This window comes from Ambystoma mexicanum, chromosome 6p, assembly GCF_040938575.1.
Source record: "Ambystoma mexicanum isolate Mex_15411 chromosome 6p, UKY_AmexF1_1, whole genome shotgun sequence".
NCBI classification, from domain to species: domain Eukaryota; kingdom Metazoa; phylum Chordata; class Amphibia; order Caudata; family Ambystomatidae; genus Ambystoma; species Ambystoma mexicanum.
Genome location: NC_090935.1, coordinates 929,339,200 through 929,355,254, shown reverse-complemented (window position 1 = coordinate 929,355,254; position 16,055 = coordinate 929,339,200).

Genomic DNA, 16,055 nt, shown 5'->3' with positions numbered 1-16,055 from the left:
AGGGAGAGGCAGGAGAGAAGGGAGGAGGGGGCCAAGCTCAAAATGACCAATGGGGGAGATGGTGAAAGAAAGCACACACAGGGGGCAGAGGGAAACCTGCCGGTAAGGAGAGTGGGGGATGTGATGATGAAGGGGGGGAGACAGAGGGACACTGACAGGGGCAGGGGAGGCAGGGGGGTCTTCAAGTGACTGAGAAGGCATGTGGACGGTCTAGACAGGGGCACCTTAGTGGGCTTTTGAAAGTGGTGGCATGCTCAAGCATTCTGATTTGCCGGATTGTCACAAGGGCCAATGCAAACAGTGGGAGGGGGGGGATCAGGTCCAGGACACAAACTGATAATTAAAATGACAAACAATGTAGTCATAACTCAGATGTAACATCCAAACACCAGCCAGGGCTGGGAAATGTCCTAAGTGGTGCTAGCAAGGAATGGGTGGTTGTTGAAATGCGTGGTAACAGGGGTAACTCAGCGTGCAGCCTTCATGTGGCATATCAAAATCACTGTGTGAAAACAGTCCCAATTCCACATTCTCAGCACATGGAGCCCTCCTACCATCAGTGTGTTGTATGCAGACAAAGGGTGCATGGGACCAGCTACAGTAGGAAGTGCATCAACATACACATTCAATACATAACAAACATCTCAAGCAACATGATGAAATGCACAGTCAGATTAATACTCACCAAAGTGAAGTGCAGACATGCATTGGAGAACCCATCTGGAATACCCACTAGGGGTGTACACACAAGTAGAACTGCAGGCTGGCCACAGATATGACTGAAGCCCAATGCCCATGTGTGATATGCTGTTACACCAAGCCATCCTTGCGAGCCCATGGAAAAGGGAAGTAGGAGTAGCATATGTGTCAGGACCCCAAGAAAAACACATACACAAGACAAGCCTGAATGGGCCCAGCAGGAACATACAGTGGATGCCTTCCGATGCCACAAAGCACCACACTGTCATATGTATGCACAATAGACAAAATAAAATTGAAAAAAATAGAATTCTAAAGAAAATACAAATAAATTCAAATAATGTATTGAAAGAAATAAAATGAAAAGAGTAATGAATGAAACAAAAGCAAAATCAATAAAATAGAAGAAAACCCGAACAAAAAAACTAACAAAAAAAACTAAGTGAAATAATTGAAAAATAACAGCAAAATAAGAGAAAATATAAATCAAATGAAAAGTTAAAATGAAAAGATAACATACTTACCAAAAACCATACAAATTTGATGAAAAATCAGAAATATTTTCAGATTAAAAATTGCTGGAAAAAAGATTAAAAAGAATTTGCAGAAAAAAAATCAAAATTGCCCATATATGACCCAGGGGGCTGGGGGTTACCCAGGAGGGGGGAGGAACAGGGTGCACCTCACATGTGTAGATGTTGAAGTAAAAAACAAAAACATCACGGGGCTCAGCGCCTGTACGGCCTGACCTATGTGGGAGATAGGTTGTCATCGTCACCGTCTGGATCTGAATCAGAAGGGGGAGGTGGTGTAGTTGACTCACCACGCCTAGCCACGCCTTGCCCCTCAACAGCAGCAAGTATGCGGGTCTGGTAAGCCAGGTCCTGGCAGGCAATGAGACTGAGGCCAGCATGCATTACCTCACGTGTCACACGTGCTTCCTCCTGCAGGGATTGACGTGTGAGACAGAGTTCTGCTTGCATGGCCTCACATGACAAACGGAGTGACTCCCGGCTTGTACCTAGGTCAGCCAAGATGGTTCTTTCAAGCTGTTCAAACCTGTCTTCTGTCCGCCTACTCTGATCCATCATGAGGTCAGCTAGAGTAGATCAGAGGGCTTGTTGTTCCACCCTCAGGGCCTCACGGTGTGCATCTGCTTGAGCATTAAGAGTTTCACGCAGCGCCGCCATTTCAGCCCGGCGCTCCATGTCATATGCCGTCATGCCCAGCCTGAGGGAGGGGCACTTGGACTGCGTAGCCCACTGATGGAGCACCATTTGCCTAACAGAAGGGAGGATGGAATGGGCCACACTTTCCATACCTTGAGCAATCATCTCAACTGCTCCCCCCTGTTGCTGTGCTACAGCAATCATGGAACGCTCCCACTCAGTTGACCCCGGTGCTAAACGGCCACCACGTCGCCGGACACCACACCTGCTGGGCCCAAGGAGACATGGTCCTTGCTGGGTTGGAGCCACCTGCGGCTGCAGAACTGCATCCCTCTGTCGACCTGATGCCCCAGGAACATGGCCAACTGGTGTCGAGTGTGACTGTGCACCCGTAACCATCACAGGTGGACATTCCAACCCTGCCTGGCCCCCTACTGCAGGTGTTGCTGACAGAAGACCATCCGACACAGGAACACCTACCGGCGATGACACGTCATGACGCAGATCCGGCTCAACATAGTGTCAGAGGATACATCCGAGCCTGACTCAGAGTCAGCTCTGGACATGATGGCCTGGAGCACCTGTGGGTTCTCGTGGCCTAGCACCCCACGACCACCACTGGTTGCTGGTTGGTCATGTGAACTGGCCACCGTGTCTGGTATGACATCTTCATCCTCTGCTGCCAGTGCGTCATCACCTACAACATAAAAAAGAAAAACAAGAACACGCACGTCAGTAGCACATACCACACACATACTGTTCACAACATTGACAGACAAATAATGAAACAGCCATGTCACAGGCAAATCAAACCCCAACATGCATCCAGTAGCATTGAAATGCAGGGCCATTCCAAAAGCAGTAAAGGGTGTGTGCAAAATGTGAATTCAACACATGTATTGCATGTTGCACATCACCTGCATCACACACAACCTCTAGAGGGCATACATGCAATTAACAAATGAGAGATGGTAACAAATATTCGGCACCTAGCATAAGCATGTGTTACCACACAGATAGACACAGCTAGAAATGTAACCAAACACACCATGATACATGTAACATGCATGTTCATGTGCAGCACTCAACTACAATCAACTATGCACAGTAAATGTGTCATAGGAGGCATCTACGCTAGTGTATTTCCAAACTGTGATGGGAGGGACATGGTTACATACATGTCAGGTCAACATCACACAGCACCATCATGATTGCACACGTACACAAGCAGCTCAGAACGCAAACAAGCAAAGGGAGGGGAACAAGGGAGAAAAGGAATTAACAACAACTATCATACTGGGCACAGTGACATACAGAACAAGCTAGTGCATGGAGAAGGGATAAAGAGTTGAAGACCCAGGAAGGGGAGAAGGGGAACATGCCAAACAGAACAGACCAAAGAAGGCAAATGAAGTGCAATGATAGAATGTCCATTCAAATAGTGGTAGTGCAGCCAGCAAGTGGCAAGTGCAAGATGATTTGGACAGGGCAAATCTAATGAGTGCAGACAAAGAGTGCTGGACTGATGGGGACAAGCACTGGACCCATTGATATGGGAGGGCTGTAGGCAGTGCAGCAGGGAGGCAGGGTGAGCAGGTACCTGATCCGATGGACATAGTGTGTGCAGGGGCACAGTGCCAACAGAGGAAACTGTCCAGCTGGGTAGAAGAGGGGCTAATGCAGGAGCAAGAAGGAAGGTGTTGAGGTGCTACCAGAAGCAGATTTATCTCCCCTCAAGATTCAATGTGGCCAGTTGGCAGTTCAAAAGTGAGCTCCCAGCTGTACACACAGATCTGTTCCTACCTCATTCATTAAATTAACGACTGAGCTTGAGGGAGTGTGGGCTAGAGGATCAAAGGACTCAAGGGGGGAGGAATTGTTAGAGGGATTGTCGAAGTTATTTTCTACCCAGTCCCAAAGAAACCTTGTGCACAATGCAGAGGGTCTGAAGTAACATCCTTGCATCCACTAGTAGCCAGTGAAGGGGTCACATAGCTGGAATGATGGGATCCCAGGACTTGTGGCCAAGGACAAGTCTTGCAGTCCTGTACCGGATTAGTGGTGGAGGGTGGAGGCCAGTCGATTAATGAATGAGACTGTCACAGTACCCCAACCTTGGATGAACCAGAGCTTGAAAGACAGTGAGCATGTGGGAGAATGCTAGGGAGGGCAGAGTACCCTTGAGGTGGTGTAGCAATAAGTGAATCCATTCCAAGATACATCACACAGTTGTGTGTAAAAGGGATGTGTTGAGTCAAAGGTGACCCAGAGGTTCATGGCCTTGCCGGTGGAGGCAGGATGAGGGCCAAGTGGGGCTGGCTAGAGATTGATTGCAAAGGATGGAAAAGGTGCATCAATGAGGAGGATGTCAGTCTTGCTGGCATTCAGACAGAGAACGTTGGTAGTACACCAAATGTAAATGGCAATGAGGCTATCTGAAATAATGGAGGGACAAGAGGTGGCCAAGGGCAGCCAGGAATTGAATTGGTTGTCATCAGCATAGCACCAGAACTCGAAAAATGATAATGCAGTAGTTAAGAGCTGCCAGGTGCTCTTTGTGAATTGAGGCCGAAAGTTCAGACCTCTGGTGAACAACACAGGTGGACAGGTAGATTGAAGATAGGTAAAAGCCAACTTGTAGCTGGGGGGATCACACATGCCAAACACCCATGTCATTGAGTTGCACGCATCAATTCTCACCAGATGATGCATCATAGTCCATCCTCTCTCCCTCTCAACGGATTTGTTCCTCCGGGATGAACTCTGAAGCGATCTCCTCATGCTGAGTGAGTTCATCCTCCTCTGATGGTGGCCCACCACCAGTCACCAGAGACATGGAATAATTGGAGGCACGCTTTTGCTTAGCACTGCGTTTGAGGTCATTCCAGCGCTTGTAGCAGTCCTGGGCTGTGCACACCTGGAATCCTATGGATATCACACCATCCGCAACATGCTGCCAGTGGACCCAACTCTGGTGATGTGTTGTATGGCACTGTGGGCCCACAAGCATATTGCGTTGGTCTTCTGATACATAGCCCACAAGGAAGTCCAGTTTCTGATTGCCGAAAGGCTTCTTTTTTGACGTGCCGGAGCCCGGAGCTGTGTCTTGGGTCCCAGCATGCTTCCTCCTTTTGGACGGTGGTACTGACCCTGAGGGGGCAACGTAGCCCTGATCAGTGGGGGCAGTGGCGCTGGTGGACTGGACCAAAGCAGTGGGTATTGGTATGAGAACAGAAGGTCTTGCTTGGGTCTGAGTCTCTGCCGGGTTAGTGTTGGCTGCATCTGCACATGCAGTTACCACCACCCGGCTGCTTGGGGCAGCAGATGTCAGTACTGCCCCAGATATGTGTGCCACAGTCACCGCCACAGTGGACGCACATGTGCCCACCTTCCGGACAAGATGGAAATCGTCCTGGGAGTCCTGATCACACTACGAAACATGCGCTGCCTGACCCAGAGCCCGGGTGGAGGTGTCAACAGCTGCACCTGCAGCTACCACCACCGGTGGGCCTGTGACAGCAGATGTAAATTGCTGTTGGGTGATATGGGTGCCAGGTTGTAATGCAACTGCTGCATCACCAGGAACCACAGGGGTTGGTGGCATGTCTGCACCAGCACATGGCTGTATATCCTGTCCCAGAGGGGCAACCCTGCCTCTTCTACCCCTGTAGCCACCCTGGACTCCCCGTCCTCCCTGGTCACTGCGCTCCCGTGCCCGACCACGTCCAGCCCTTGGAGGACAGCCAGCTTTGTCACCCTTAGCCTTTGGTGACCTCCCAACCATTGCACCAATGGAAAATGGGCTATGGGAGGTTCACTCAACAATTGTCCTGGGCAATTGACTAGAAGGGGGCAGGGTACTTGATGGTATAGGTACCCAAGTGCCCCTGCAAGGATGTCTGTGACCCCTGGGGAGAAATGACGGGTCACACAGTGCTTGGGCACCCGCTGAAAAAGAAATAATCAAAAAATCATAAATGAAAATGAAGTTAGAATATAAAAAAAGCGTGCACGCAACCCCGGTAGCCCTCGTGCGTGTATATTACCTTCAGCTGTACGGTGTGGCACCCAGGAACACAAAAAACACGTACGCGTGGAACACGTGGGCTACAATGACCTCGAAACGGTACGCATACACAGGGGGCTACAATGACCTCGAAACAGTACGCATGCACAGGGGGAACCACAGTGGGAAAAAAGCGTATGCGACTCACCGTCTGCCTTGCGTGGAAAAAAAAATAAAAAACACACGCGCTTGTGGGCGTAGGCAACACCCCACCAAAAGAAGAGGTACGGACTTCAGATGCTGTGAAGTAATCCTGTGTGATTCCAGCAGAGTAAACATACGCGTCGATCTCCACGAAAAGCACGTACAGTGTTTTGATATGATATGATATGTTATGGCATTTGTAACGCGCCTATACACAAGTGTTTCAAGACGCGACGAGGCAGGGAGGGGGGAACAAGGGGAAGACAGACAACGATCCTACTAGGCCAGGTGTCATTCAGACCGCGCAAGTGCAGGGGTAGGGGGAAGGGAAAAGTGCAAGGGGAAGGGGAGGGGGGAAGTGCAGTACAAGTAAGTAGAATAAAGTAAATAAATAGGGCCAGCTGGTGGCAAGTGCAAGGTAAGTGCAGACAAGTGCTGGGAAAGGGGGGGCTGTAGGGATACAGAGACAGTCCCTCAGTGCAGGGGTTGCCAGGGAGGCAGTGCAAGAGGAGAGTGGCTGGGCCCAGGACCGAGGTCGGGGAGAGTGGCCCAGTTGCAGATTCGGTGCAGATTCAGTCGAGAATTTAGCAGGGGAGAGGGAGAGAGAAAGCAGAAGCAAAGAGGAAGGTTTTGAGGTGCTTCCGGAACCGGAGATGGTTCTCCTCAAGTAACAGCAGATTTAAAGCTGGCCCATGTTCACCTTTAACCCGTGCAGAGAGCAACACCTGCGCGCGTAACATCACATATGCGCTTACACACTTGGGCCCATTCCTCGAATTACACGGTGCGTATTGTTTTTTCACGTGCTGAATCACTATGCACCTGTCACGAGGGAAACGCCCACGCACGTAACGTCACAGATGCGCTTACGCGCTAAGGTCCTTTCCTCGAATTACACGCTGACGTGCAATTTTTTCACGTGCCAAATCACTCCGTATCAAGCTGGCCACGCAACAACACACGGAAGACCACGCTCCTGCCCAGAAGGCCATTTTCCTGCCCCCCAGAGCCCTGAGCACGCTCCCACCTGCCATCTGCTGCTGCCTGCCTGCTGGCCACGTGCCCTGCTGTTTGGTGCCTGCACATAAGCCATCTGCAGGGGTCCAGCTGCTGTGACCACCCCTGCTGGAACAGAAGACTCCCGACTGGGATTCTATCGCTCCAGAGCCCAGCCCCAGGACCCAGTTGCCCACCCACACCTGCCTCGGGGGTTGCCATGTCGGACACAACACCATCTGGAACCAGTGACAACCCCCCAGCAGAGAGGCAGAGGGCTACCAGCTTCATTGCCAATGAAGTTGGTATCCTGGTGGAGCAAGTCCTGGGGCAGTATGATGCCCTCTTTGGAAGTTCACACGCCGACAATGAAGGATGGAAGAGGATCTGGATGGACATTGTGGCTGACATCAACGTGGAGGGGGTGGCAGCCCGCGACATTCAACACGTCCGGAAGCGCTGGGAGGACTTCAGGTCCAGGACCCTCAACAAGGCCCGGCGCCTCTTGAAGGCAGCGGATACTGAGGGGGTGCCGGGTCCGCCTTACCAACAACCAGATGAGGGTCCTGGAACGTATACGCCCAACGCTCCACCTCAAGGTCCTTGAGGGGCAGACCGGTCCGGAGTCGAGCGGTAAGTGTACATGCTTACTGATTGGACGTTGTGCATGTTGAGGTATGCCAGGAGTGTGAAGGTTGGACATATGTCTTTGTAGGCCCATGTATGGATGTGTATGTACAGGGACATGGGCCTGCCACATGTGAGTCCTGTCATGTGTGAGACACATCAATGGTGTGTGTGTTCAAATGCATGTTGGCCGAATGCATGTGTGGGTGCACACATGTTTACATTTCTGTGTATGTACTGTGTCATGGTTGTGGTGTCACACATGGATGCTGGTTCCACCTGCATGTATCTGCACTATATACATGTGCATGTGTGTGTTTTTGACAAGTGTGCAACTGTGATACACCATGGATGCATGTGACACTGACATGTAGGAGGCTGATTGGCAGATGTGACATGGATGGCGATGATATCACTGCGACAGGTGGTGGAGATGTACATATGCATGTATGTCTGGTGGCATGTGTGCATGTGTTCTGCACTCCCCGTGTTGCATGTGACCTTCGGCTGCTCATGCTGTTGTATGTGTATGGACGGTGCTGCCTGCTGCAACATTCCTGTTGATTTGCACATGTGTGTGATTTGAAATGATATGTGTGTTGGGGAGTGTGATGCCATGTGTGAAGTTTGACACTGTTACTCATGTGCAACTGTCATGTGTGTATCAGACCATTGTACAGTGCCCTGATGCCTGTGTTCTATCTCTCCCTGTCTGCAGCGTCAACTGATGAAGAGGGCGGAGACGGTGATGTGGAGCAAAGCGGAAAGGATCGCACCGCCAGCCGGAGACGCAAGGCCCGGCTCCCCTCCCTGGTTGTCATCTCGTCGGGGAGTGCGGAGTCTGTTGCCGCATCCGTGACCGCAGCTGCCGAGGGTAGGTCCAAGAGGCGGAGGTTGGAGGTAGACTCCTCGGCAGCAGAAGGGGCAGCTGAGACCCCACAGGGTCCGAAGGAGGAAGATGGCACAGAGTCATCCAGGTTGGTGGTGGGTTTTGTTGAAGAGGAGGCCGTGGAAGGGACCCACACGGGGTCTGGAGGGGGGATTCCACTGGTGCTAGTGGTGCAGTCCAGGGGCAGGGACAGGAGGCAGCGCAGGCCGCCGTGGTGGTGCCTGCGTGTAATCCTGTCCCCTATCCTGTGACTGCATCATCCCGCACCAGCAGGGATGCCTTCGTCCAGACCTGTTTGCAGGGAGGGGAGGCGCGAACAACAACTGGCCTTCCTCTCCCTGGAGATGTGGCAATCCGGGACTGTGTTGAGCCTGTCTTGGCTGGAATGGCGTTGTGTCAACGGGGCATCAGAGATGACCTGCAGGGTTTTCGTGAAGACTCTGCACGTTATCTGGGATGCCTCTTTGACCGCGTCAACCTAGTAGGACGGGTCACCAGTGCTGGATTCCTCAGTCTGCTGGACCTTGTAATGACCCCCTCCTCAACTGAACACCCTATGAGCCAGTCGTCCTCCGTGCCATCTTCCGGAGGAGCTGACTCTGACCCAGCGGCCAGGCTGGTGGAGGACACATCCCTGCCACAGTCGGGAGTCGGAGGTCCAGCAGGGGTGGCCACCCCAACAACTGGACCCCAGCAGGAGGAGGATGTGCAGGAATCAAGAGGCAGTGCACATGCACTGCAGCGGCAGGCTCAAGGTGGGAGCGATGATGGCTCGGGCCATCAACATCAGAGGGGCAGGCATCAGCCGGAGGGCAGGAGGACCCTGGATTGGGAGTGTCTTCCGTGTGGCAGCGGTTGGGCCAGCAAATAGATGCAGAGCGGCGGCAGGCGGAAGAGGCATGGCTCACTATGGTCAGGGCAGAGTACTCCATGCACAGAGTGCTGAGGCGGGCTGAGTACCTCGAGGAAATTCGCCGTGAGTTGGAAGTGGAGATGGCGTTATCCCTGTGAAACCTCGGGGCCATGGAACAGGCCCGCCTCCAGGACGTAGAACGGGAGTTCGATGATTCCCTGGCCCAGGAAATCAACAAGTGAGCCGTAGTACTTGCCTGCTGCCATTGCATATATCTAATTAGTGTTAGGTTTCCTTTATATTTTTCTTTCATTTGGGGCGCATGGACTATGCCCCACATTTTTGTATATAGTAGTTTATTAGGTAGGGTTTTTTGTAGGTTTCCTTTGGGTTGTTGGGCTCATGGACCCTGGATTTGGAAATTGTATATAGTTGAAGACTGGATTGGACTTCGTTTTTTTCATTTTTTACCATGGAGCAATGGATTTATTTTTTCACTTGGATCTTGTTTGATGGATGAACCCTTTGGAGACATTTTCTTTTGGATTCATTTTGATGCAGCATTCATGTATTTTATTTCATTTATTTTGGACATGCAGCCTTTTGTTTATTATTTGTATTATTGTGTGAGTTTCTTTCATTTCCTTGCTTTTATTTTAATACATTTTGGTTTAATACTTCATTTGTGTGGTATTCTCTCATTGGTTTCATGCATGTTATGATGTGGGTTTTCTCATTCAATTGCACCCATTGTGTGTGTGTGACGGACATGTATTGATATGCATACTTGCCATTTGGGATGTATCATGTAATGGTGGATTTCAATGTGGGGTGGATGGTATACTTGGTTGGGTGTTTGGACTGGGTGGCGTGGGGTGGTATTTGGGTGGCCATAAGGGCCATGTGTGTGGATTGTGATGACATGTTGGGGGGGACATGAGTCGGGGCCTGCTGGCAGATGCCCGCCAATGCTGGGTGGGCGGGGGTGCAGGGGGGCATGATTCGGGGCCTGCTGGCAGGGGCCCATCAATGCTGGGTGGGTGGGGTGCAGGGGGCATGAGTTGGGGCCTGCTGGCAGGTGCCCGTCAATGCTGGGTGGGCGGGGATGCAGGGGGACATGAGTCAGGGCCTGCTGGCAGGGGCCCGTCAATGCTGGGTGGGTGGGTGTGCAGGGGGGCATGAATTGGGGCCTGCTGGCAGGTGCCCGTCAATTCTGGGTGGGCGGGGGCGCAGGGGGGCATGAGTTTGGGCTCACAAGTGTGCTCACAAGTGCATGGTGCCATGTGGGCTGACTGCAGGGCCTGGTGAGATTTGTAGTGTAGTCCCCTGTGGTGTGGGCTGCCTACAGGGCATGGGGAGGGGTGAAACCACACACCCGGGAGGGCACGCAATACTGCCCCTCTGTGAAGAGAGTTTTTGGGAAATCTGGTGCAGCGACTTAATAGTCTTGTGCTCCTTCTTGGCTGTCTCCAACCCATCGTCTACTGCCTTCCTGAAGAGGTTGGCCTCTTCGATGGGTTTGTTGATGATGGATGCCTGGGTCTCATGCCTGAAGCCCGACGTGCGCAGCCACTCGTGTTTCTTTAGGAGAGTACCCTGTGCGACAGACCTGCCTGCTGTCTCTGCGGAGTCCAGGGATTCTTTACAACATTCTGATTGGCAAGTTTGCCCTCCGAGACAATGGTGAGAAGCTTGGCTCTGGTTGCTTCCGGAACCTCCTTAAGGCCTTCCTGGAGTAGGTTCAATTGGGCGGCGACGTAGCTTGCCAGTAATGTCGTGTTATTGGCAATCCGGACGGTACAAGCCTTTGCCGACGTGACCCGTTGGCGCTAGCGAAATCACGTGTAAACCTCCCCACGTACCCCACAAATACACGTACCCCGCTCGCACAGGGCCTATCGCATGTGCAACTCCCCGCGTACCCCACAAATACACGTACCCCACTCGCACATGGCCTATCGCGTGTGAAACTCCCTGTGTACCCCACAAATACATGTATCCCCCTCGCACAGGGCCTATCGTGTGTAAAGCTCCCCATGCACCCCTCTGAATACACGTATCCCTCTCGCACTAGCAAAATTGCGTGTAAAACTCCCCACATACCCCACAAATACACGTATCCCCCTCGCGCTAGCGAAATCACGTGTAAAACTCCCCGCGTACCCCACAAATACACGTACCCAACTCGCACAGGGCCTATAGCGTGTGAAACTCCCCGCATACCCCACAAATACACCTCGTACAGGGCTAATCGCGTGTGAAACTTCCCGCGTACCCCACAAATACACGTACCCCTCTCGCACAGGGCTTATCGCATGTGAAACTCCCAGCATACCCCACAAATACACGTACCCCACTTGCACAGGGCCTATCGCGTGTAAAACTCCCCACACACACCTCAGAATACACATACCCCTCTCACGCTACCAAAATCGCATGGGAATTGTCCCCCTTGTGGTGTGGGCTGCCTGTGGGGCATGCACTGGGGTGATGGACTGCCTGTGGGGCATGCACTGGGGGGATGGGCTGCCTGTGGGGCATGGGGAGGGTGGATTGGCTGCATGCATGTATTCTGAGGGGTACGCAGGGAGTTTTACACAGGTTTTTGTGGTTGGGGGGCTGTATGCTGGTCCACTGGCCTTTGCGCCATGTACTGGATTTGTGCGCTGCTCATGGCACACGGGCGGGATTGGGGGCGTAACTGGCACTGCTGCAGGGTCGCTGCGCCAATCTGCACCACGGCTGGTTATGGATGATAAAATCCATGAATACGCTGTGCGCTGAAATGGGTTTTGGCACACACGGCTGGTGCAGATTGCCGCACGCACACACTGTGCACCAGCCGCGTGCGCCCCTTGTGCACCGAATTCTATGAATTACCCCCAAATTGACAACAACACATATAAATATGAGCATATACAGGGAAAATTAAGTAAACAACAGTATTAACAGCCAATCTTCATACCCTAACTGATTAACTTTATACACAGAAATGATTGCTCTTCTTCAAAGCTACTACTTCGCTATGTATAACTATCATATAATGTGACTGGACCCTAATGAAAGTAGTGTACATACAATGTATACAAATACTATCATATAATGTGACTGGACCCTAAAGAAAGTAGTGTACATACAATGTATACAAATCTGAGCATATCCAGGAAAGTAAAGTAATTAAAAAAAACAGAACTATAAGAAAGTGTTGATGACCTTACTGATCATCTTCATACATAGGAAGCATTGCTGTTTTCCAAATCTGTGTTTTCCCCTATGTATATGTTTCATATGCCGTGAGTGAATCCCAGGTGCATTACTGTAAGAACATATTTGAAGTATAAGTCTACAAATATAGTAGTTTTTGAATTTTTAGTTCCTGACTGGAAAAAAGAGGGAGTCTGGCATGTGATATCATCAGTGATGTCAACAATGACATTTGTGATGTCATCTTTGATGTCCTGGATGTTAGTCTTAGCAGTGCATGGTGGTGGCGTGAGTTATGGCTGCTTAGCTTGCCATAACTGGCAAATTTCAAGGGTTTTTAGGTTTTACTTAGAACCATAACGTCCCTTTAACAACGTTTTTTTAACTAAATATAATGTATACAGACTCTCAATTATCCACATTATCGTTTATAGAACATATTCCGAAAAAAGTGCTCCCGGCTTAAAGACATGTGTGTCTGCATGGAATTGCATTTCTTTAATGAATTGATGAATTGATGAAACTTAAGTTGTAACAAAAGCTTGAGGACCCAGTGTTCACACTGGGCCTTATTAGGCTGAAGTTTTAAATAAAAATATATATATATATTTTTTATAGAACATATTCCGAAAAGAAAAAGGCAGAAATGCATCTGTTTTTGTTCCGCGACATGTACATGCTTCTGTCATTCTCTTGCTCCTAGTGCACAGAATTTCACCAGGGGGTATCCATTCAATATTTACAGCATTATGTTTATTATCCTCAGTTCTAATATATCCCAGATTCGTATTGCCAAGCTGTAGAAATAACATAACTCAAACATCATTCAGTAGCACTAAATTATTCAATAAACGGAACAACTAATTTAGTGGTTGAGGGAAAATTGCATTCCATACTAATAATATTTCCCTTTAGAATTCTATAAATGTTGTAAGATGAAGTAAGAGGCTGAGCTGGGTACATTGATTTGCAATAGATTTCCTAGCCTTTCACAGATACGGTCTGTTATTAAATCTCTTACATTTTGTCTTTGTTGTTGCACTTGTTAAGCATATCATACATAAATATTGTAGATACCTGTCTTCCTTACAGAATAATTAGACAAAACATACAGAAAAATCAAATGGATCTGCAAAATCCGTGCAATCAGCTGCTTTTTGCAAAAACACACCAAAAAACCTCCATTAAAAAAAACACACAAAATCTGCATTTGTTTTAAAAAAAAAAATGAAAGCTAATCACCAGTAGGCCAGGGGGCATAGTTGAGCCAAATGGGGAGTGATAGGCCAGACAGAGAGTGGAAAGCCAGAGAGGGAGCTGTGGGCCAGAAAGCAGAGAGGGAGCCATGGACCAGAGGGTGAGCATTGTGTCAGAGGGCTATTCGTGGACCAGAAAGCACAGAAGGAGCAGTGGATCAGAAGGAGAGACAACTGTGGACAAGAAGGAGGGTGCTAGCTGCAGTTTGGGGAAAAGGATGGGGGATAGATTGCAAGACAGGTTGTGAGATGAAGGAGGGAGCAGGAATGAAGGGCTGTAGACCGGGAAATGGTTGAAGGCCATGTCCTGTGCAAAGTGGCCACTATATTGCCATAGAACATCACCAGAGACCATATGCAGTGGTTTGTAGTGGCACCAATCACAATCAAATTCTATTTTCTATACCTAGCATCCACTGACTATGGGTGTAGGTCAATACCAGTGGCAGGTTTGATGGTTTGTAGTGGCGTGAGTCATATCTAAGGCCATGTTCTGTGGAAAGTGCCATCTGGCTATCGATGATGGCCAAGGCCAGTGTCCTGTGTACCCGTTGTTTTGGAAAACTGACCAGTGATCATGGCTTGTGGCTAGGCCATATGGCAAGTTCAGACCACTTCAAGTTGCATGGTCGGGGTCCCGATGAACCGTAAGTGGGAGACAATAGACCGTGCAGGGGCCTGCAATGCTGCTGGAGGAAATCAGAACACATCGCATACAGCGTTTGCATTACAGGTTGTGAACTGTTTCAAATCTACAAAGACTTAATGGCGACATATGAAGTGAAAAGTCGGATTTAGCCCTGTCTGTAATTAGCAAACAAACTGCAATCCCTTCTTCATTGCCAAATAGAAAAGATTGAAAAAACGTTGTTGCTAAACTGCTGGGTGCAAATCACCCTCTCACTGCTGCTTCAAAGAGGGCATTATTCTATTTGTTTCTCGAAAAAGCGGCAATGATGGCAACTATCTTGCCAAATACTGTCTGCTTTAATATATAGAATATTTTAATTAGTTCAGAGAAGGCTTTCCGAATTTCTTAGGTCTTGCCTAACCGGTAAACGTGATTCGCCTAGATTGGTCACAAGCCAGTGATTTCATGGATCGCTTTATCCTAATCCAATATCTGCAGACTTAAATGGGGATGTGTTGTTATACCACGAGCATGGATTACTTTCTTCCTTCATAACCATTCACAAAGCATGTTGGCCCATTTCTAATAGACAGGCACATGTTCCCCAGTGGCATCTTCCAATTTCAGGACTCCATACTTGTTTGTAGAAGGGAAACGTGCACCTACATCATGCTCTAATTGAGAAATATGATCTGCACCTCAGAACATAAGTGAACCACTCATGTCCTTCTCTGCCTCTTGGAGGTATCTTAGATCTCACCTGTAATGATTAAGGACCTCACTCATGCCCATGAATAGATGTCAGGGAGCCAATACTGCCTGTAATGTTTGCAAGCATAACTGTTGATGTTCCTTTTTATGCTCAAGAATCATTGGCGATTCCTTCATTCCCTGCAGGCAAAGTCAGACATCTCTGGGTCATCAAGACATTTCTGTTTGTTGCCATGCAGATGAATTATATTTGGAAGGTCGCCCGTTTGCATCAAGGCAGTTTAGTAAAGAGTTGTCCATGATACCATTCCAATATAATGTGGGCCTTGTAAGTGGAATGGTTTTGCACTGCGTGGATTATTATGATAGCATGTCATCCAAAGACACTTTTAGATAAACTGTGGGTCAAAAAGCATTCAGTAAGACTAAAGCTCGACTTCAATAGTTCTAACCACATGACATCTACCAGTCCTAAAAATTGTATAATGTCTTCCAATGAGCCAAGAAGACTTATTTAAAATCGCTATATCACTCAAAAGTCCAATTGCGCTCCAAGACTATCTTATTGGAGTAAGCAGGTTCAGTAGTAGAATGAAGTTAGGAAAATTAGACTGCTAATGCATCAGAGCAGAACCTTTGCATACATGGAATAAAGTGGGAACGATCAAAAGTACCTCCTCAGTTTCAGAAAGGCATTCGAAATCAACTTTCCCAAACTAACTGGTCTGCATGGATAGCTGAGTGCATGCAAGGGGAAGTGGCCAGCATGTGACACACAGTGCCTCAGAAATTATGACTACACAAAATAAA